General features: G+C 39.8%; 1 long non-coding RNA gene across 1 annotated transcript in view; it reads left to right on the plus strand.

Annotated features, from left to right (window-relative positions):
* LOC144827318 (uncharacterized) overlaps positions 1-15,493 on the plus strand; it is an 83,405-nt gene extending 67,912 nt beyond the window's left edge. Inside the window, exons 2-4 of the long non-coding RNA XR_013610133.1 lie at positions 5,175-5,236; positions 8,512-8,627; positions 14,991-15,493. This is a non-coding gene — a long non-coding RNA (uncharacterized LOC144827318). The remainder of the gene's footprint in view (positions 1-5,174; positions 5,237-8,511; positions 8,628-14,990) is intronic.
* Positions 15,494-23,103: the final 7,610 nt, after the last annotated feature.

Genomic DNA, 23,103 nt, shown 5'->3' on the forward strand with positions numbered 1-23,103 from the left:
GCTCATATACACATTAAAAAGTGTATGGCTCAGGGAGGAGCCATGTGGAACACCGCAGCTGATCGGTTTGCTGGGGGAGGTGATTTCGCCCTCAAAGACTTGGAAGGAGCGACCCGACAGAAAGGACTCGAACCATGTGATAGCTTTTGTTGATATTCCTAGATTGATAGGCCTGCGTAGCAGGATGTTATGGTTTACACTTGTCGAAGGCGGCACTGAGATCCAGGAGTATAATGGCAGCAGTACCTCCTTGATCAGTGATCATCCTGGCTTTCTCTGTCACGGCGAGGAGGGCGATCTCCATCCCGAGCATGGGTCGGAAGACTTTGAGAAATCAACCTTCAAGTCTAGTGCTGCCAAAAAGTTTGTAAAGGCATCCAGGGCGGTTTGGAGGCTGTTAGCCTTCAAGGCCATGAGTACAGTGTCGTCTGCATACGAAAGTAGCGGAACTGGCTTTCTCTTGATGCGTACGAAATCAATTTTCCTACCTAATAAAAGAGCTTCCAGGCCGTTTGTGTATAGTAAAAAATGAAAAGGGGCTAAAATACACCCCTGCCGGACTACTTCTGTTAAGGCAATAGGTCTCGTCTTTTCCCCCTGTGAACCAAATCTTATGGAAACAGATGTGTTGGTATGTAACCTTTTGAGGAGCAGGATTAGAGCACTTTTAAAGCCCATGTCTGTCATTAGTGCCCATAATGTACCCCTATTCACAGTATCAAATGCACAGGATAAGTCCATGAAGGCAAGGTGGATAGAACCACTCTTTGACCTCATGTACTTGCCCATGATCAGGGATAAATGTAGGCACTGCTCTGTAGTTCCAAGTCCCCTCCAGAACCCTATTGTGTTTTTGAAATGATCCCACTGCTAGTCGCCCAGGTCTCCAGTCGGGCAAGAATTACCCTACCTAATACCATGGTGGTGGAGTCGATTAGGGAAATGGGCCTGTAGCAGGCAGGATCATTTCTGTTCCCTGTTTTTTAACATGGGTACAACTATGGCTTCTTTCCAGGATACTGGGATTGGGCCGGTCACCACCAATTAAAAAACCTGAGTAAGCAGGGGTGCCCAAAGATTTATGTTTAACTTAAAAAGGTATAATGGGACTCCATCTGGAACTGGAGCTTTCCTACTCATCCCCTTCTCAAGTGCCTCTTCCACCTCAGTCACAGTGAGTGAGACACAAAGCTCTACTGCCTGTGTCAAGTCGGCAGGGAGATCCTCATTATACATCAACAACTCCCTACCATTTGGATTAAAAATGGGCGCAAAGTGTGATTCCCAGGTATCACCTAGGATCATCGTCTCCATTTTTCCCACTTCTTCAGTGAATTGGGGACGGTTGATAATGGCCCAGAAACTTTTGCTATCTCTAAGAGCACTTGCTCTTTCCAAATCATCCAGCGCTGTGCGCCTCAACTCCTTTTTCCTTACGCTGATAGTGGTTTTATATAAACATCTTGCGTGTTTTATTTGTTCTATGTTACAGGGGTGTGATTGTAGAGCAGTTTTTAAAATTTTGGGGCTCTAGAGCATTGTACATTAAACCAACGTGCTTCGTGGTCCTGCTTAGGCCTAGCTGGACAGGTTAAAATTCAGCTACATTAGCACAGAGCTGTTCATAGTTCTGAACAATGGCGGATGAGGAAGAATCCTGTGTCAAGCAAACCATAATCAGGTCTAAATTAGAATGGACTGTTTCTTCCTCAAAGAGTGTTGGATTTATTTTCCCCCAGTTTACTCTTACGCCTTTATTACGATTGTAATCAATAGAGTGACCATCACCCCCTGAGGTTCTTGCTATTACTTCGAGCAAAACAATTAATGGGTTGTGTTCACTTGCTATTTCAGGGGCCACATGGAAATCACACACCGGAGAAGAGCATTCCATAGAAATAAGCATAAAATCAATCGAACTTTCCCTACCCCCACCAACAAAAGTAGGGCACTGGACTGGAAAACTATTATTCAGACTGACCAGGTTATTATTGATGATGATAGTATTCAGCGCCTCTCCCTGCAGGGTGTGAATAAAATGGGCCAAAGGCTGGTCATCAGTGTCCAAGAAACCACAAACTCTTTTGTTACTAAATTCACAAGATTCCATTACTCATTCTCCTCAGAGAGCATCATAAGCTTAAGACATGGCCACAAAGTACTGAAGTGGCTAAAATCCAGTACATTTACATCTTAAATTATGTGATTTACCTATTAATGGACATATCATTTAGTTTGGTCCTCCATTTTAATATGTCGAAGAACGAAGTAAGTTGAGTTGTTCCTGGATATTTGGTGTTTTTTAGCGCCAAGAATGTTAAGTAAACGGGTGAATAAAACTCAGACAATTAATGGTAAATACATCTCCTTTGAAGCATAGTCATTAATCTATGCACAATTAATTTGGGGCATCTTCTGTCGAAGAACAGTATGCACTCTTGTCACTGGTCTTGACATTAAATATATAAATTTGGAGCATCTTCTATCGAAGAACAGCATGTACTCTTGTCGCTGGTCATGACAGTAAAGATATCAAGCAATTAGCTCTTTTATAAGATTCTAGTGTTTTGATTGTAAATCTAAAGCGTGGTATGAGTTCTGGAAAAGGTTTTCCCCACACTGGGATTGGTGCCACTCTGGCTAATTGAACAATTGGTTCCAACATTCCCAGGCATTAGTAATCTCAAGGATCGAATACAGATGCACAACACTTTCTGGACTCCCCAAAATTGCAACAGCACCTCTAAAAGCCTGCTTCAATACAGCAACAAGGCTCATAACAGGTTCAAAAAGATTTGACCATATTTCTCCTCACTTGAAAGCGCTGAATTGGCTACCTTATGAAGCCAGAATTCAGCTCAAACTGGTGTTTATAGCCCTACACATCAAGTCATCAAGATATCTAGCGCAGAAATTGGAGATTTCGGGGGGCAGCAGACAACCTAGGAGCACCAGAGACCTAGTGTTGAAGCCACCGATTTTCCGCAAAAAAAACTTACAACAGAGCGTTCTCAGGAAATGCACTGAGAATATGGAACTAGCTGCCTCCAGGCATCAGAAGGTTACCCAACCATGCAAGATTCAATAAAGAAAGCAAGAACTTTCTAAGGAGCAAATTCCTACGGTAACCATTACAGAGCATCCACACAACTCGCCCAAATTCTTCTGCTTAAAGGCACAAGCGCTTTTTGCTATACAAAACACTGAACTAAAATAAAAAAACAATGGAAGGGGCAGGCATAGGAGTTAAGTTAAATGTGCCAATTAGAATTTCTAAACAATTGAACACGTTTTCACAGCTCAGAGCACTTGTACTATAACACGTTTTCACAGCTCAGAGCACTTGTACTATAGCCTGGCCTAACGGCTAAGGCGCTCGAAACTAGGTTCGAGTTTTGGCAATGATGCTGAACATCCTTTGATTCTGGGCAAATCACTCAATCTCCCCGTGCCTAACAAAAATGAATGTGTGTCCTCATGTAACGTGACTGGTGCTATGTAAAGTGCTCTGATAACCGATTCAGATTCGGGTCAAGTTTGCGCTATATAAAACTCTGCAAAAATAAAATAACAGAGTCAAAAAACCAAGAGCATCGTTGCAAAAAAGGGAGGTGATCATGCAAAATGAAGCCTTTTCTTACATAAGCCATTATTACATTTTGCATGGATATGTACCATTTGCAGTATAAATTTACTGCAGGTGGTGCCTTTTGCCGTTTTACTGCAAATGCATGGGAAGAACAGAACATAACTATCAACACTCAAAGGATGACGGAGGAGCAACAACCCTGCCAATCATGTATTGCTCCTAAAACAATCAGAATCTGCACACAATTGTACATCTGGTCTCACAAGGGAAGAAAGCAATAGAACAGAGTACGGCTGGCACCTGGGGACTGAGTTATATTCCTCCACTTAATCTTCTTCATTATATTTTTCAGAGGGATATCTTACTGAAGTATGTTCTCTGCTTCTCTATATATGGTGTCTGAGGACCATGGTATCCTTTACTAAATTTTCCCTTGAAAAGATGAGTTTTGTCACAAATTAGGAAGTCTTTTTGTCGACACGGACTACATGTTCCACACTCCCATGGCAATTGAGGATGATGTTATATACCTCTCTTTTTTGGCGATAATAGAATTATTTCTATTTTGCATATGAGATGTTACTTTGAGACGCTGAGCGTTGACTACAAACTACAAATCCCATACGCCCTCTTTCGATTTTTGTGTGGAAACATTGCCTCATTGGAGCTCTCTTTATAACGGCCCGTAGTGCATCCCTTCTTTCTCTCGACGATTCTCCATATACTGATTCGCTATCAGAGGTACACACGGTATGTCCTGATTCCTACATTAACGTTAAGAATTGCTTTGACGGGCGGGGTGTCTACAGACTGATATCGAAGACTAGGATTGCTCTACACAGTTGCTTAGTTTCACCCAGGGCACAGTAGTGTCATTAATTATGAAAGATGTGGTTATCTAAACTGGGACAACGTGGATTATTATTTGGTTTTAAATATATTGGAACGGGGGAGAAAAGTACTGCTCAAATACATGAGCAGGGTGGTCATAAGTATTGTGTGATATATATATCTAGTTATTCCTTTTTGTGTTAATCATGGGATTAAATTTAAGGCTGATGCTAAGAGAACAATCAAGACCATTAAATTATAAAGGGTGACACTACTTTCCCAATCTATTACTTCTTTGCATCCCTTGCGGAGTTATGGTAGTCATATGTTGACAATAGGTGGTCAACTAATATAGTGGCCCCAGCTCTTGTTGCTTAAGAGGTATTACGCGAGATTGTTATGACATACAATATTGAATAAGACTGAATAATCCTCCACACGTTTTTAATTATACGTGTGTGTTAAATTGGTACTGATTGTAGGATCTTTGGTTTAAACCTTTTCCATTTGTTTTTAATATATTTAGCTCCGCAGCATAGGTGGGGACAGATGCTCGAGAGTGGAGTTTTGATACATGATCTGGGTAAGACTACCCTGATCTTTTCTCTTTATTCTATCCCAAATATGAGTGTGGAAATTGGCGACGTACACTATAGGCACTTGCAGACCTATTATTGTCTAATCAGTGTAAGGTTTTATTAAGGTGGAGCCTGCCTATATGAATGTGAGTAATTGCTGTCTATTTCTTTTTCAGCATACAAGTGGACCCTGATGTCGGTGGTGGGCCACTCCCACATCTACCAAGTCTAATGAATGGTTGGTAATAAATATTTTATTACACTTGCAGAGTGACAGTATACCTTTTGGTCCTGACGATTTCCCCTGAGCTGAGTCACCTCTGTGCAGAAACATGTCGACCATACATGATAGGGTAGTTGTGTTACCCCCTTTCCTCTCATTGATTTTAACTCCATCCAATGGGGGCACCAGAATAAAGCATAATTTCAGCCCACCATGAGATAGTTTGTTATCAACACTTTACACATTTGTACTCTGCCCCTCACTGAGAATTATCATTGTATTAATTTTGAACAAAACACCTTTGCTCCTCCCCTCTGGTGTTTGGGAGTCGTAGCCCTCACTTGGTACCTTGTGTAAGGAGGGAACCCTTTGATGAAACATGTCACCTTCAGGTGAATGAGGATTCTTGTCCCAAAAGTACTGTGCCCCCCTTCAGTCCCCCCACCCCCGTTACTGATTACCATACTCTGTTCAATTCAATTCAATTCAATTAAAAATAACTTTCTTTGGTTGATAAAACAACCATAAAAACAGTTAAAATGCGTTCATATTTGATGAGTGTTAAAAAATAAAGCCACACAAAATAAAATCCAGAAAAACCCTAGAAAAGTAAAGTGCACAGTGCCTTATATTTAAAGCAACAACCCATAAAATGTGTTACAGCGTCACATCATTGAAAAACTGTCCATGGTGCCACATGAGCGAAGAGCAGCAAGTAAAAACATGTTACAGCACTGTAAGTTTCTTCATTTGAAAGACTCTGAAGAAGGAGGTAGGCCAAAGCACAATGTCTCAAATTTCTGAATCTCAGAAATAGAACAAAGAATGTTTTGGTATATAATGCATAACATTTACAGAAATAAATGGAATCATAGATTGTTTGGCGCCACTAGTGAACTGACAAGTAATCACATCTAAATTCGGCTGATACCCTAGAGGAAAACAAAGTGGGTACTTCACTGTATCAGCTCTAAACCTAAATAAATAGGATGGCTTCCAGGCCCTTCTAGATTTCCACACGTAACTAACTGGAGAAGCCTCCACACTTAATACTTTCCAATGGTTACTTTCTGTGACTCAACATCAACCCTCTTATCATGTAGTTGAGTAGCAACAATGAGGACACCTGTCTTTTAATAATAGACGCACATGAAGTGGTGTCATGGAAAACTCGAGAAAGACCAACCTTAAAAAACGTGGTTTTCACATATGACAACCAAGGAATTGACATGCCCTTTTCATAGGCCAGGCAGTCTGTAATCATAGCCCTTGTTATGAAGCTTCCTTGTTACACCAAATGGAAAGACGCAACTAAGAGGGTCTGATCCAAATAAGATCGCACAGGTAGGTAAGACCTAGTTCGCTATGGCAAATAAAGCGCAAAAGGATACTGGAACAGTCAAAGCTCCCCTACAAAAATTGTTTTCCTCCCTCTGTGGTGCCATACAATCAGCGGTACTGTACCCTATTATTTTGCTTTCTTCCCTTGTGTGACCAGACGTGCAATTGTGTGTAAAATACCAGAACACAAGCAGTAATTGTACACAGTGTTTCATTTAAATGTATCCTTGTGGGGCGTGGCTTACGCGCCGACGAGGAATGTCGCGTCTCCCGTGAGCTCCGGGCATCAGCGGACCTTCGGACCTATTATCGGACCTCATCTAGGTGTGTAGAGGCTCATACTGCCGCATGCAGATGTCGGAAGATCCCGAGCAGCTGCGCTCGTTAATGAAAGGTTCCGGTTGAGCGTCAGGCGCTTCATATTTATCCCGGTAACTCTCTTCATTTTGTGGACGCGGGCGGCCGCCATTTTGTGTCGCCGTGCCCGCGTCCTTTCTCTTCAGCATCGGAGTAATTTGTTATCGGACCTTAAGCGCCTTATCAGTGTAATGCCACAGTTTAACTGACGCTTCTCTACAAAGATGTAACTTTCACCCGTTTTTGCCGTTTTCCTTTTTTTTTGAATGGGTGTTGTAGACTTCATGATGCTCAACTGTTCCTGCTCCCAGTGTTATGATATTGATGGCCGCCATTTTGTATGCTGTTAGACTAGCCCGTTTTTTTCGGCTATTTTGTGGCTATTCCATAACTGCTCCTCCCCATATGGAACCTACAAGTTCTACACGCTGTTGTTTACTTTGAGCAGTGCGAGTTTCTAATTTCAAAATCACCTTTTGGGGTCACCATAGCATCCATCTCCTGCACTGTGGTATAATGAGTGATGTTCCCACACTCCTGCATATGACTCTCTTGCTACCGGCAGTTCCTGCAGCCTAAGTGCTTTGTCTCTGGTCACTAGTCTACGCCCTGACATACAAGCATCCATTTTTTTTTCTTTTTTCTCTCTTTCTCCATTGTGAGCAACCTTTTCAGTAACACGCTCACCAATCTACTGTGTCTGCATCGTATTCCTCAAATAATCCCACATGTCATGCTGGAAGCTATGTACTCCTCCGTGGTTGATCTCTAACCTATTCAATGCCAGTTGCCTTCACTGAACAGTATTTCTGCTACTTATCTCAGCTCAACTTCTGCCTCCTCCTCATGCATGTAGTATTTTTTGCACATTTTTCTCTGTTTTCTGCATCATTGTGAGAGAGGCTAACTGTTCATTATACGTTTATTGAGGTTTTCAACATGTCTCAGGAGTCTGGTACCCCGAAGCATTCTGCCTCTGGAGCTAAAGTTAAAAGACCAAAAAATGACCCACCATCTCCCATTTCTACATCAAATCCTGTTCTGGATTCCATCTTAGAAGAAGTGCGCAGTCTCCAACCATTCATGGCTACTACTAATGCTAAACTCACTCAAATTGAGGAAAAACTGGCGTGTTTCCTGCTCTTTATTCCTCCTCTACCATCAACTTTCCTTTATATTCTTCACCTTCTTGAGGTTCTGATTTTCTTTGTTTCGTATGTGTTGCTCGTGGGGGTTCGCTTCCTCCTCGGCGTTTCCATGCTCCTGCCATTTCGACTTCTCTCTTCTCCTCAGACCTGGCTCTTTTGCCTTGATCTGTTCACTTTTCTTCTACTGTTCTTTCACTCTCTCTTTCTTCTTCTTCCTCTCTTTCTCCCCTTTCTCTATGTCTTCTCCGCATTTTCGAATCTCCTTTTGTGCATCTTTTCTCTTCTGGTGTATCCCTCTTTTGGTCGGGATTGTATTGCATGTTCTTGTTCTTGTTCGGCAATGTCTCTCCTTCTTGGTCATTTTATAAACTTTATGTACATTCTGATATTCATTATAATATTTTTTGCTCATCCTTTCCTTATGTGGTTTGTTTTTTCTTCCAGGTGTTTTCCTGAAGTGTATCACCTCCCTCTGTATACTTCCTACCCTACCCTCCATTATGTGTAAACTAGTTTCGTGGAATGTTCGTGGTATTGGAAACCCGGTTAAGCGTCAAAAGGTACTGTCTCATTTGTCCAAAATTAATTCTCGTATTGTTTTCCTTCAAGAAACGCATTGTACTGATTCTGAATCTCTTAAGTTGAAGAGACAATGGGTTGGTCAGGTTGTGCATTCCTCTACTTCCAACAAAAAAGGTGGTGTTGCTATATTATTTCATAAATCATTGTCTGTGCAAATTTTATCTACTCAAGCTGATGATGATGGTCGGTGGGTGATGGCAAAGATTGTTTTCCAAAATCAAACCCTTGTGTTATTGAACATTTACGGCCCAGTTAAACCTGATCCTCAATTCTGGAATAGTATTAAAATTTTACTTTCATCTCTTGATTGCCCCAATGTGATTGTTACTGGTGATTTCAATCAATGGTTGGATCCCTTTTCTGACAGGTTATCAAAATCTAAGGTTATCCCTGACAAAACTCACAAAGCCTTTCAGTCTGCCATCGCCTCCCGACCTTTGTATGATGTTTGGAAGACATGTAATCCTGATTTGCTTGAATATACCTTCTATTCAAATGTGCATCACACAAGGTCTCGAATTGATTATATTCTTGTTAGTAAATCTTTGTTACCGTCCATACAGGCCTCTGATATAGGTTCTATTTTTATTTCTGACCATGCCCCTGTCCATGCGGTTTTTGATTTTTCCCTTACTTCTTCTCAATTCAGTCGATGGAAGCTAAATTCTTCCTTATTGTCTGACCCTGTTTTTATCAAGGAAGCCACTGCCCATACTAATGAATTTTTTACTTTCAACAACCCCATTGACACTACTGTTCCAAATACTTGGGATGCCTTCAAGGCTTCCTTCCACGCCTTTGTCATCTCTTACGTTTCTCGTAAAAGAAAGGCTACGCAGACAAAATATGAGGCTCAACTCTGCCTTATTAAGGTATTAGAGCACGCATATTTTTCTTCAAAATCGTCCTCTGCACTACGTCAGCTGATTAAAGTGAAGTCGACCTCAATAAATTGGCTACGATTGATGCATGCAATGTACTTCGCAAAATAAAGTCTAAATACCATGGAGGTCAAAATAAAGCCGGTCGTATGTTAGCAAACTATTTAAAGATCAAATCTGAACGCAAAACGATTGGCCCTATCCTAAATGAATCCTCTAAGAAATTGGTTTCATCGGATGAAGATATTGCGGATGTTTTTCACAAGTACTACCAATATCTTTATTCCGAAGACACCTTCCCACCTTCTCAAAATCTGACTGATTTTTTTTCAGGCCTTCCCACTCCACCCTCCCTGCCAGATGAATTCGCAGCTTTAGAAGCCGATATCTCCTCCCAAGAAATTTCCAATGCTATAAAAGCACTAAAAAAGTCCAAAGCTCCAGGACCTGATGGCCTTACCGCTGAGTTTTACACCACTTTTTCCTCCATTTTTGTTCCACGCCTTCTTACACTGTTTAATTTTTTTATCTCCAACGCTAAGGCCTCCGGCTCCTTTATGGATGCATTAATTATTATCATCCTCAAACCGGACAAAGACCACTCCTACAGTAAGAATTACCGTCCCATCTCTTTAATAAATTCTGATAGTAAAATTTTGGCAAAAATTCTTGCCACTCGTCTTGAAAACCTAATCCCCCTATTAATTAAAACTGATCAAGTGGGTTTTGTAAAGGGTAGATTGGCATCAGACAATGCAAGAATGTTTGCTAATGTTATTTCTTCTGCCAAAAAATATAAATCCCCCCTTGCCGCCCTCTCTTTAGATGCCGAGAAAGCCTTTGACCGCATTAATTGGCAATTTATGTTTGCAACCCTCCAGTGGTTCGGTTTTGGGCCCTCTTTTATTTCCTTTGTTAAGTTATTATACTCTTATCCCAGAGCTAGTATTTTTGTTAATAATCATTTTTCTAAAAAAAAAATCCTTATCGAGAGGTACCAGGCAAGGTTGCCCTCTTTCCCCACTGCTCTTCATCCTCTGTCTTGAGCCATTTTTAGAACGTATCCGTGTTAATACGCAAATTAAAGGTTTTCAGCATAAATCCCATACGACGAAGCTTTCGGCTTATGCTGATGATGTATTAATTTACATGTCTGACCCCATTAACTCCCTTCCACCCTTCCTGGAGGAAGTCCGGCTATACTCTAGTATATCTGGTTATAAATTGAATCTGTCCAAAACCGAAGTATTGCCCCTGAACTCCTCCTGTTACCAATTTATGTTTGATGCTACTGACTTTGCTTGGTGTCCCTCCAAAATTAAATATCTTGGTATTTGGTTTGCCCCCTCCATACATGATACACTTAAGCTCACTTTTGCTGCTCTCCTTTCCAAACTTAAGTCATTTTTACTTCAGTGGTCCCCTTTGTTTCTATCATGGTGGGGTAGATTGGACACCGTAAAAATGATGATTTCCCCCCATGTTTTGTACACACTCTCCATGCTTCCTGTAAAAATTCCCCTCTCTTATTTTTCCCAACTAAATTCAGTCTGTTCAAAGTTCTTGTGGAACAACAAACACCCACGTATCGCTCTTGCCAAACTTATTCGCCCTAAGGGAGAAGGCGGGGTTCGTTTTCCCAATTTTAAATTGTATCATTCTGCTTTTTTGCTCAAGCAAGCTTTTGCCCTAGCTTTTGATTTTGGGGACATTCCTATTCCGACATGGGTTTGTTATGAACGTTCCCTCCTTCATGATTTTGCATTTCAGGATGTAATTTTCATGTCTAACAGTACCTTTTTGTCTGCTACTCCAACATTAAAATACTCAAAATGTCTGCTCTATAACAATTTCTCTGAGGGTTTTACACCACTACAATGTTTTCTATACTCATCTCTCTGGTTTAATAAATTCCTTAACTATAAGGGTAAATCTTTCTACTTCAAATATTGGAAGGAGAAGGGTATCCTTCATGTACATCAATTGGTGCATCTTGGTTCTGTTATCCCTTTTCCTTCCCTTCAAACTGCCTACCATTTACCTGCTTCATTCCTCCCTCAGTATACCATTATTTCCAATGCAATACAATCCCATCTATCCACCTATGACTTCCCTGTTGATACACCTTCACTTACTCCTTCTTCTCCGCTATTCCCACTCTTCCCCACTCATAGACCTAAGGCAGCTCATGTCTATAAGGTATTGCTGTCTAGTATTCCTGAGCGTCATAAATCCCCTACGGAGTGTGCATGGGAAACTGATTTAGCAATTTCCCTTTCTGTCTCCACATGGGATAAGATATGGTCTAAAGTGTTTAAAACCTCTCCTGCTGCACGTATTACGCAATCCCTGTATTTTATTTATAATAGAGCTGTTATTACTCCTGTTTGCATTTCTAAATTCTCCCCCTCCTCCTCTCAGATGTGTTGGTCTTGTTCCACTGTTACAGGTACCCTATTACATCAATTATATGATTGTTCTAATGTTGCCTCGTTTTGGAAATCAGTTTGGGATATTTGTATGAAAGTTTTTCAATGTACTATCCCGTTGTCTTTTCAAAATATTTTCTTAGGATCCCTATCACCTGATATTAATGCTGCATCTCCTATTTCTTTGTTATTTGACCTCTTTATTGCACTTGCTTTTAAAGTTATTCTGTCTTCTTGGAAAGATACATCACACATTTTAATTACAGCATGGTGGAATTTTGTTTGTGATGAACATAGGCTCTCAACTGTCCCTTCTATTTCCCTCTCTAGTAAAATTAAATCTGACCTTCTCTGGTTACCTTTTACTAATTATCTTTCCAACTTTCCTCCTGCTCCATAGCTGCCTCTCCTTTGCTCTCGTTTACTTCCCCCTCTCTTTTTTTTTCTTTTCCTCCTCTCTTTTGCTTTTTCTTTCTTTCTCTCTTCTATTCTCTTTCTTTCCTCTTTTTTCTTCTCTTTTTCCTCTATCCCTCGCCCACTCATTTCCTTCCTTTCTCCATTTCTATTCTTAGTATGCATTTGATTCTCTTTTTGTAATAATTTTTATCATAGAATTATATTTTGTATTTTCTTTATATTCTCAAATTTGTACCTGTATTCCACTGTACTATTTCTTGTTAACTTCAATAAAAATCTATTAAACAAAAAAAAATATGTATCCTTGCACCAAAAATTAATGCTAGAACTAATTTCACACCAAAATGTCAAAAGTTTGCACAATTACTATTTAATTTATGCTATTTCTGACCAAGAATGTCGAAAGGACATATTTTAAGAAGGCCAGATAAAGGTGCAGTAATACTAAGGTGGCAAATTTCTGATTTTGACCGATATCCTTGCACTCAAATAGGGTTTTTCCAACTTTTTAAGGTTTATATGGAAAATACCATGTGGATCAATTTTACCCTGACAAAGACTTCACGCAGCTCACTATGCCAGGGTGAATAACAAGGAATAGTGCATGTTTTGGGCCTGTGGCAATGGGACGGGGAGGGTGTCTGGGGTAAGGAGAGGCTGTGGTCTGAGGGAGTGTTCCATGCTTCATCATGAAGTTGAAGGTGTTGGCTCATGTCCAGTCTGTCAAGATGTCCTCAGCCCTGCCCATGGTTTTACTAGGACTAGCTCTGCCCTCGGTAAAACCGTACCTAGGGGCATATTATCAAGACAGGAGATAAAATTATCGCCGTTTTATCGGCAGAAAACTGCCAATAAACCGGCGATAATGGGCTTGATAATATGCTCTATGGAATTCCAATCGAAGCCCATGTTAGATGTCTTCACATCTAACATGGGCTTTGATTGGAATTCCATAGAGTATATTATCAATTCCATTATCGCCGGTTTATCGGTAGTTTTCTGCCGATAAAGCAGCGATAATTTTATCTCTTGTCTTGATAAAATGCTCCCTAGTGTTTCTGCATCATAGACTGCTGGGTGCACTAAAACCACATGGAGAAATTACGAGTGCACCTGGCAACTTATATGTGAGTGCAACCAATAATCAGAGCCTCAGAGCATGTAAACCTGTGAAGTTTGCATGTTGTTTTTCAACAATTAGTAACATTCTCAAAATAGAGCTTCATCATCAATTCTAATGCTAGTTGTGCACAGAGGATTTACCGGATGGCCTCTTGCTGATCAGAAGGCATAGGAAGTAACATGATCATTGCCACTGCCTCTCTAATAACCAGTAGCAGTTGGTGGTGGGAGTCGCTGGTGGCTGGTGACGTGGGGAGGGGGAGGGCTAGGGTGGGGGTAGTAATCTATGGATTACGGAGGATTACAGGTAAAGAAACATATAAATAAACAAAACGCATTTTGTTGCGTGCACTGCATCCCCAAATGCAATGCAGTGCAAGCAACGAAATTTGTTTTATTTATTTATATGTTTACTTACCTGCAATCCTCCGTAATCCATTGATTACTACCCCCCACCCTACCCCTCCCCCTCCCCACGTCACCGCCCGGCAGCTACTCCCACCACCGACCGTTACTGCTATTAACCGCAGGCGCGCTAGCGGTTTCCCCGCTGCGCGCTGCGTTTTTTCAAAAGCCGCGTTACATGACGAGCTCAGCTCGTCATCAGCGTACGAGCGTCGTAACTCATCACGAGCTCAGCTCGTCATGAGCGCGGAAGGGGTTAACAAGGCCCATATGATAAATCTACAACCAGGCATTGACCTATGGTCTATCTGCAACCCAACCCTACACAAACTGCATGTGCTTAATTGCTCAAAGTTTTAGGGAATTGTGATTCTCTTGAAATGTAATTTGCTTTCTAATTATCTAGATTATTGTGACTATTTTGAGATACTTTTGGCCTGCACAAACGAGTGAGGTGTTTTCAAGCATACAAGTAGTTTAAAATGATTTGGACCTGAATTCAGTTTTTTTAGCACATATTAAGAATGGTAACTAAAGACTGGTGTATTATAAATATTTCAAATTGTACCTTATTTGCTGTTCAAAGTTTTGACAAAGCAAGGTTTGGACTCTGTGGTGTAAGTAGTCAATTAATGAAATGCAAGCAAACATTGATTATGAACTGAACTGGTCATCCTACATGAACAACATTAAAACATACAGTATAATTGCTTAGGGCATATCTTCAGTCATACATTCATTCTAGAGCAGCATATTGTAGTGCCCACTCCTTTCATACACAACATATTTACTCAATGTGTATTTAACTGTATCAAATGTGTTCATTTTAGTAATCATTTTTAGTTAGTGGCTGTTTACTCCTTTTAATGAGATCCATTCAAATATGTTGGTGAATTATAAATATAATCACCATGAAAGGAATGTATGCTTTCTATAAAATTGCATTTGATATGAACACTTATGCTAACTCTATTAATTTAGAACTTGTTTAAATCTAATGTTGGGCTAATGTGTAATCAGGTCTCAGTGCACACATTACGCTTTATAAAATATTTTGCAACAGTCTTGTTTTTCCCTTTCTTTGCAGGTGTTTTATATATGTACTCATGAACTTAGAGAACAGGTCCATTGTTCATTGTACTAGACCGGCAGACCACAGATCCCTTGAGTAACTTTTGGCCTCGGACATGAAGACTGCGATGGTGGGAGATACCATCCTGAACCAGGCAGACCAGACTGATGTTACATCCAAGCTTGTACTGATGATTGCTTCTTCGATGGAAGCTAGAAAGTTTAGGGAGTCTGTCTGCTCCCCAAGAATACTGTTACCTAATTGGATTGTTTTGTGGAAGATCATAGGGAGAGGTCTTCTGGAGACTTCGTTCATGCTTTGTGTGTTCTTTAGAATAGCAGATCACACCCTATACTAACTTTGCTGAGTGAAGACTTCTGCTCAGCTCGGCTGATTTCTCCAATCCAGAGTGTTAACCTTCATGATTGAATACTCAGGCTTCTTCCACTGAGCGATAAATCAGGTTCATCTGATGCGGACACCTATCTGTTAGATTTTCCCCTTGCTACTTTTGATACTATATTTAGAATAGGGAAGTTCCTCGTTTGGAACTTGCTTGGGTCATATTTTGCTCTCCGTATGTTACCTTGGATTGCTTATTCTTTTTTTGATTATATGTGAACATTGACTGCATGAATTTTTAAATACGTACATTCCTATTCCTTTTTTTAATCAATCTTGTTGAATGATTTGATAAGTAATATGAACTAAATTTGTTAATAAAACCCTTAAGGTTTGGACATCATCATTTCTGTTGTCTTTATGGAGCCATATGAGTTTCATTGTATTGGCAATGTATTTCTAATGTTAGCTTCTTTCTTGCACATTAAGTCGACAATCAAGGGTCGATACGACCAGTGGGGGGTTTTATTCCAGGACTTTACCAAGAGATCCAGATACAAGAAACCCCACTCTGTCATGTTGTAGTGAAGAGGAAAGTTTATTGCTAATATGTAGGGATCTACAATATTCTACAAAAGATCTAGAGTACCTCTGAGTCTAGACTATGCGCTTAAAACAATAGTCCAATTTTAAAGATCAATGGTGTTTTTGGTGGCTCTGAAGGTGGCTGTGGTGGCTGATGAGTGAGTATAAACAGGGTTGTGCATCACTCTTATTAATGTCAAGCTTGCGGCATTGGGATGTTATTGTGTGTCTTGCTTTGCAGTGATGCATTTAGGCTGACTGGGTGAATTTATATGCGGTTAATGTTGAGCAGTTTAAGTTGTTATCAGGTAAACCGCAGTCCGAGATTCTGGAATAGATGAGAAGTATATTGGTGTGTAACGTGTCTGCTAAGGTATGTGGTGTTCATTGTGAGGTGCCATTGACTGCACAATTGAGATAGGGACCTGTAATAGATTGTTATGAGTGTACTAACAGTGACTGGTGTTGGTTTTTCCTGTTGCACAGAGGAGAAACCAGATTATTTAGGGTGATTTCCCCATGGCTGAGATTTTATTTTTGTGTGAGCATGTATTTGAAAGCCTTATTCCCTGTGTAAAACACTTGTGTAAGTGATAAACTTTGAATTTCTTTAGTGGGCAGACAAATGTTATTTTATTAAAAACTCTAACTCAGACCAGTACAATATGAAGCTTTGAATGCCTGGGAGCATGCTGCAAAGGGCAAGGATATGCTTCAGAATAGGATGCAAAAAAAAGGCAGTTTGTAGTTTAGTGTATGCCAAATGGGATGTGGACAGCAAATGTGGAGAAGAGACCTGATTGAGGGAGCTAAGTTATACCTGGCATTAACGGATGAGAATCCTAAGAAAAGAGTCCAGGGAGAGAAAAATTATGAGATGTAGGCCAAGATTGATTCTGAGAGTGATTCTATCGATAATTTTTGGCATGATTTTTGGACTTCTTGACCACTGCCTTATAATCTTTCTCAGCCCGCTGTGGGTGGCGGTGTGCTAGTAGTGACAGTGGTGTTACAATTCCAGTTGATCAAAATGTAATGCAGACCAGAGGTGCTGCCCTGATGGCCCCAGTTGTGACTATTGCATCGCCAACATCTATTATTATGACTGTTCCAGTTACTGCTATCTCAGTTGTACCTGGCCTTGGAGTGACAAGTCCTGGTGTAATGGTTCAGACATGGACTGTTCCTGCTGCAATGGCTCTGATAACGGTGGCTCCGAGGCCTATAGCGTCTGGAGCTACTGGTGGAAAACCTGCCATTGTATTATACTTAAGACAGAATTCACACATAACAATTTGGAGTCACAACCAAATTACAAGACCTTTAGGGCAAGTTGGAACGCTAATGTTTATGACCCCAGATGCCCAAGGGAATCTTGGATTTTGGAGTAGTACTCTGATTGTTTGGAGAATCCCCGGATAGTGAAGAGACCTAAGTAGTCGAAAATAAACCAGATTTGCAGTCCTTAAGAGAGTTAGAGGAGCTAATTAGGGGGAATCTTGATCTCAGTCATGTTGTCCAGTTTCAGGAGAATGAACATATTTGTGAGCAAAGACATCACCCGCTGGGTGGCTCGAGCACATGACCAATTAACAAGGGAGGTTAATGAGTATGAGTATGCTATAGATCTGTCTAGAAGTAAGCCCTTGCAAAGGAGCTATCAAGTTCCGTTAGATGGTAAAATGATTTTGACCATGAGGAACTCTATGATGAACGTACTTGCTAAGGAATTAGTAGTATGTATATGGAATTGGAGTAACCGAACAAATTATGGGACAAATGGGCAAGGAAAAGTGAGAAAATAAAAAAGGAACAAGTTGGTGGAATCCCACCGGCACCCCTGGATGGAACTACTAAAACCTACTGTTTGGGGGAAAGTACATGGAGTAGGATATATGTGTGTATCCTGGAGTCGAGGTGATCTTGTTACATTTACTAATCAGTTCCCAAAACTGAGGAAGATTCTCAACATGCGGTACACCCAGGTTTGCTGATTTGTGAAAACCTTGAAATTATTATGGGAATATATGAATGCCTTTTTTAATAAAGTGTTTATTCTAGTGATTTGTGGGCTGAGTGTAAGGTGTTGATAAAGTGACCAAGAGCTGAACCTCAGAGAATGGCAGGGACAAATGCACCGTCTCCTATAGTAATGCAGAGGTATGAACAGGTGAGTAACTTCATGAAAGGGAACGTTTCACGAAAAGAGATTGGTTGGAAATGTACTGAAAAACTCAAGAGGCTAAAGAGTCAAGGCATGCTTACTATGAACGCTTTTTGTAGTTGTTTAAACAACACAATGATGTTGAGGAGCCAGAAAGAAGTTATATGAGTATTTTGTGTCACAGTTTGTTCTCAGATTAAACCCAGAGATTAGCCTACATATTCAGCAGAATTTGTTAGCAAAATAAGCCTTTGGATGATATACTTCACTATGCAGTAGTGAAGAGCAGGAGATGTAACAGAAAAGGCTTTAGGAAACGTTTATGTTAGCCCAAACCAAGTTTGCCCTTAATTGGGCTTCCGAATGGTCTGTATGTGGGAAATGTCAGTGGGATGCAAGGTATGAGATATCAAGGTGGAGGGTGCGGGATAAATGTAGCGACATTGAAGCAGTTGAATCTGTGTCCCTATTAGAATAAATTAGGTTATTGGAAGTGGGAATATCAACTGAATCCCAGTAGATTGATTGGTGGTAGTCAAATGCAAAATTTGAATCCTGTCAAGATGCAGAATATGCCAGGGTAGAGACCCCAGAATTCTAACATGCCTTAAGCTCCAGTGATGCTTTTTTGCAAGCACTGATGACCCAATAGAAAGCAATGAAACCAAGGTTCAACGTGAACCATCTTCTGAGAGTGATTCAGAACCCTTTTCCAAATCAAGATATGTCTTTGGTGCAGTCTTGGAGGTAGATGAAAGTAGTCCATTCGAGAGGGGCACAAGAGAGCCTGGCAGCAAGATGACCATCGCTTAGCAAGGCTCTGCGAGCCGTTGCATCAATTCATCCTATTTTGTTGGTGCAAGGGCGCATTTGCCCTTTTTTCCCCCCAACTGCTGCATTTCCACAGAAGAGACAATTAAGCACTTTCTTCCTATTGTGAGATGATGAGGGGCCTGAAATCAGCTTTACCGGCCATGCTCGCTGGTAGGGATACATGAGGCAGAGCCTAAGCTGGGAGCTGTGACGGCTATGTTGAGAGACCCTGGAAGAGTGGCGGGTTCCCAGCGAGGCCTGCTGGCCCTGGTCCTCTGGCAGTGGAGCTCACACTTTGTGTTCCTTGTGTGGAGAGGTGTGGAGCAGTCCCAGTGAAGTGAGCGGCCTGGCAGAGAGGCAGCTGCTCTGAGGCTTGGAATAGCAGTAAGAAGTGGTGAATGAATGGTAATGGCTGAGTCTGCCATTGAAGAAGATAGGCACTGGCTCTTCCCTAACCACTCATTGTGCTTGTAGATGCAGCTGTGTGGTAAGAGATGGAGCTAGTCTGGGGTTGCATGTATGTGACTGCTGGATGCTGGAGGGTGGGCTCACTTGGCCCTCTGATCCTGGGAGGCACTGGCCCATGAGGGCCCTGTGAACCTGCTGACTCATGCTTCTCCTGGAGGCTCCTAGAACACTGCTTTCACCTGCCCCTGTGCTAAGGCCTACACAGGCCCACTGAAGAACTGCTAAGAATCTAAGACTGAGGACCCAATTGTGGAGCCCTGTAGGGGTGGAATAATCCACCACCATCCTTGGGAGTCCCTGCTCTTGACCGGCAACTGAGCCTGCTTGTGCCCCCTGACTCTTACCCTGTTGGGGCAGGGGTGAGGCGGGACTTGGTATGTGGCACGCATCTCTGGAGCTGGAGAAGTAGACTCCGCGTAGGCTGGGTGTCTTGAATCCTGAGCAAAGTCAATTCCATACAATCCAACCTGGCCACCTATGGTAAGAGGCAGACGCACACAACTGACTTGGATCTGGGCAACAGGGACACCCCTGCTGCAACATTGGGAGACGCAAGCCAAGACCAAGATATTAGGGCCATGTTTCTTGATATTAAGAACATCCTCTGTGCCAATGATTTCAAGATACACCTTCTTACCAGCAGAATGAATCACATCAAGGATTAAGTGGGTAAACAAAAAGACTGCATTGATAACCTAGAAACTCGATTGTCTGACATAATATCGACAGACAGAATATCGACATACAAAAATATCGACACAAAAATATCGAAATCAAAAATATCGGAGTCATATCTTCATAAAGGTAAGTACAAAAATATCGAAAAATTAATATCGTAGTACAAAAATATCGAAATTAAAAATATCGTTTTTTTAAATGTATAAATAATAATGTAAAAATAATTTTAAAATACATATAATTTTACAAATATTAAATAAAAACATTAAAACATAATTAAAAAATTAAAACTAATACATATACATTTAAAATAAATAAATTAAAAACGTAATAATTTAATGTAATTTTATTTTTTTTAATTTCATTTAATTGATTTAATTTAAATATAAATTTATTTTATTTTTACCCTGTACGCCTGTATCCCAAAAACCCAAAACTGACCCTGAACCCTAAAAATACCCTTTTACCCAAAAACCCAAAACTGACCCTGAACCCTAAAAATACCCCTTTACCCAAAAACCCCAAACTGACCCTGAACCCTAAAAATACCCCTTTACCCAAAAACTGAAAACTGACCCTGAACCCAAAAAATACCCCTTTACCCAAGCACTAAAAATTGACCCTGAACCCAAAAAATACCCCTTTACCCAAAAACTGAAAACTGACCCTGAACCCTAAAAATACCCCTTTACCCAAAAACTGAAAACTGACCCTGAACCCTAAAAATACCCCTTTACCCAAAAACTGAAAACTGACCCTGAACCCAAAAAATACCCCTTTGCCCAAAAACTGAAAACTGACCCTGAACCCAAAAAATACCCCTTTACCCAAAAACTGAAAACTGACCCTGAACCCTAAAAATATCCCTTTACCCAAAAACTGAAAACTGACCCTGAACCCAAAAAATACCCCTTTACCCAAGAACTGAAAACTGACCTTGAACCCTAAAAATACTCCTTTACCCAAAAACTGAACACTGACCCTGAACTCTAAAAATACCCCTTTACCCAAAAAACTGAAAACTGACCCTGAACACTAAAAATACCCTTTTACCCAAAAACTGAAAACTGACCCTGAACCCTAAAAATACCCCTTAAAAAAACTAAAACATATAAAATTTAAAATATTATTATATACTTACCTATACTTACGTTGTAATGGTATGCGTTGTAAAGGTACCTGCGTTGTAAAAGCATGCGTTGTAAACACATGCGTTGTAATGGTTTTTGCATTGTAAAAATTTCGTAATGGTAGTGCGTTGTAAAAGTTTCGTTGTAAAGGTTGTTTCCCCGGTGGATAGCGTAGGGGTAAAAATTACTATTCACACTCCAGAGGGTGCAACAGTAGGGAAAGCGTTGGATAGCATGGGGGTAAAAATTAATTCCCACACTACTCCCACTTTAACACACAACACACTACACATATAAAAAAGATAATTAATATAAATTTCAATTAATCAATTAATAACAATTAATATTACTAAATTGATGTAATTATAAATGAACTAAATAACACATATTAATTACTAATTAATTAACAATAAATACCAAAGAAAATTACAATCTCTTTAATTAATTACATTTAATTATATCACACCCTATCCCCCTATAAACACACAACCCACTACACAGAAATAAATCATATCATTTATTCACTTAATAATGATTAATTACCAATTAATTATTATTTAACAATAACAAAAAATTAAATATATTAGCACATTAACTCTAAATAATTTAATTACATAATTAATATTATTTAATTACCAATTAATTATTAATTAACAATAACAACACATTAAATATATTAGCACATTAACTCTAAATAATTTAATTACATAATTAATATTATTTAATTATCAATTAATTATTAATTAACAATAACAATAAAGTAAATATATTAGCACATTAGCTGTAAATAATTTAATTTACTAATTAATATTATAGTTTCCCAATTAATTAATTAACAATAACAAAAAATTATATATAAAAAAATTACTCTAGTTAATGTAATTAACTAATTAATATTAATTAATTACCAATTAATTATTAATTAAAAATATGTACAAAATTATATCAATTAATTAACTAATTAATATTAATTAATTACCAATTAAGTATTAATTAAAAATATTTACAAACATATATTAATTAATTAATTATTATTAAATTACTTCCCACCCTATTCCCCTATAAACCCACAACCCGCTCTGATTCTAAAACGCAAAATGTAAACAAATTTACAAATTTTCAAACATACATTACAAAACATGTTTAACAAACATATAAACAACACATTAAAATACATAACACTAAACAAAATTTCGATATTAGTAAAATTCGATATTAGTAACATACTTACCTTAAAAAAACGATATTCTGTCTGTCGATATTTTGGACATCGATATTCTATACTATCGATATTAAAACATCGATATTATTGTATGTCGATATTTTAATTTCGATATTTTGTCTGTGTACCTAGAAACTCATACCTCAGAAATGGAAGACATGCATTTCTCTGGATGAAGGAGGTGGTAGAGGTCATCAAGAAAAAAATGAAGATCTTGAGGCAAGATGAAGGCGTAACAACCTCCTCATTCTGGAAGTCCCTGCATCGACATATATTGACAAAATGAAAACATACTTTCAAGATATGCACCGCTCTCTGGTCAGAGATGCCTATTCACCAGTTGTTATAGTGTAACATGCACATTGAGTGATGGGTCCATGTGCCCCACCAGGGCCCTGGCACTATCCATTGTGCCCAGGTTACTTAACTGTAGGTATAGAGACACCATTCTGCGGCTGGCCAGAGATTGTCAACCAGTCCAATACTGGAGCAACTCACTCTCTCTGTAACCTGATTTCACCCTTGTTGTCCAGACAGCATGTCACAAATTATTGTGTGTGAAACGCATTCTCCAAATATCTGGCATCGCCTGTTCCTTGCTCTTTCTGGCTAAACTACAAATCAACTTGGACAGAAACCATCACTACTTCACCTACTGCAAAGTGACCATGAAGTTTTCCCTGAAATGTGGCGCCATCCAACATCCGGTTACAACCACCATATAGG

This window comes from Lissotriton helveticus, chromosome 4_1 (assembly GCF_964261635.1).
Source record: "Lissotriton helveticus chromosome 4_1, aLisHel1.1, whole genome shotgun sequence".
In the NCBI taxonomy this organism is placed as follows: Eukaryota; Metazoa; Chordata; class Amphibia; order Caudata; family Salamandridae; genus Lissotriton; species Lissotriton helveticus.